Below are 1693 nucleotides of genomic sequence, written 5' to 3'. Positions count from 1 at the left end.
CCCCCCCCACAGTGTGTGATGCTGCTTCTCTGAAACACCCAGAACAAGGAACCCACAGAGACAGCAGAGAGCGGCGGGCAGGGGCTGGGAGTTTGCCGGGAGTGAGTGCTGGGTAGAATCGGGCTCCTTTCCAGGCTGATGAAATTGTTCTGAACTAGAGGTGATGCTTGCACCACGTCGGATAAATATTAAATACCACGGAGCTGATCTACCTAAAATGCCTCCCTTTATGTTAGGCCAGTGTATAGTTTGTCATCTTCCCCCAATTAAGACCAAAAGTGCCATGTAGATGGAAAGCCAAAGTGGCTTTTTCCTGTTGTGAACTTCCTGGGGACAGATTCCGGGTTTGTGTTTTGAAGGCTTTGGCACGGTGCTTGGCCATGTGTGGGCTCGTGGGGAGCAAAATCAGCCACACCGGTCATTAGCTTGTGCTGAGCCCACGGGATGGCTGGGCCTGGTCCAGACCTGTGCAAGGTGAGGGGCGGGGCGGGAGCGGTCCCCTTAGTCCCCGGGGCTTTCTTAGTGAGAGGAGGGAGGAACCTGCTGTGCCAGGGCGGGGGCCGGGCTGCCAGGCTGCCGGCCCAAGGCCGGGGCTGGGGGCAGGTGCAGCGTGGCTCCCTTGGGGCTCTGGGGCCCTCGTGCTTTTAGAGGCTCCTGGGATCAGAGTGGGAGCGTGCGCGTGTTTGGTGTGTCCGGACACGCGTGCATGTCTGTGTGCTCTGCACTGCCGCTGGCCGTGGCCCAGCGGCCCACCTGGGCATGGGTGACGCCTCCTCCGTTTCACTGACTAGGAGTCTGGTCACTAAGAACCATGGGCCACTGGCCGAGGCCAGGGGCTGGGCGCGCGTGCGGGGCCCTCACCCGTCCTAGCTGCTGTTGAGATGAGACTGACTGGAAGCGCCAGAGAACCCCTCGCGACTCTCACGCCCGCCTGGCCTGCGCAGCCAGATGTGACCTCTGGTTTGTGTTGTTTCTCCCGGCGGGGGGGGGGCCCTTTGCAGGATTATGCACAGTCAGAGCAGGGAGGTCATGGAAAGCGGGGCTCACAGTGGGGCGCCCCTTCACCGCCTCCTTCCCTCCTCACCCCTTCCTCCCACTGGGCACAGAGGAGTCCTCTGAAGTATCTGAGAGTGGGCTCGGGCCCCACCCCGCAGGGCCCCGCGCCCTGCACCTCGGGACGCACACACCTCCCTGGCTTCTCTGAGCCTCGGTTTCCACATCTAGGCAGTGGGGCCAGAGCCCTACCACGTGGAGGTGCAGTTCAAACCGAAGAGAAGGGAAGCCCGGGGCCTCAGAGAGCATCAGGCCACTAACTGGAGCAGAGTGGGCGGGTGAAATTGGGGGCATCTAGACTGGGGTTCTCAGGTGCCCTGAGGACGCCTGTCTGCAGGCATTTCGGTGGCTACAGATTGGGGTGATGGGCTACCGGCATCTGGGATGGGTGCTGGGCTGCCACCCCACCTGCGGTGCAGACACCCCAGGAGCAGAGAGGTGTACCCCCCCATGCGGCAGCACGCAGGGCCTGGAGCTCTGGGCAGGAGGACACCCCGGGGGCCCGCTCAGGCCTTCTGTATCGCCCCTTTTTGTACAGCAGAGTCGGGGGTGAAGGGTGCGTAAAAGTGCAGAGACCATAAACGGGGGGAACCAGTGTCTGTGTTCCCACCACCCCAAACTGACAGCTGACAGCCCCTCC

The sequence above is a fragment of the Condylura cristata genome, unplaced genomic scaffold, assembly GCF_000260355.1.
Source record: "Condylura cristata isolate star-nosed mole 26May11 unplaced genomic scaffold, ConCri1.0 scaffold00032, whole genome shotgun sequence".
Lineage (NCBI taxonomy): Eukaryota > Metazoa > Chordata > Mammalia > Eulipotyphla > Talpidae > Condylura > Condylura cristata.
Note: the sequence above shows the minus strand (reverse complement) of the source record.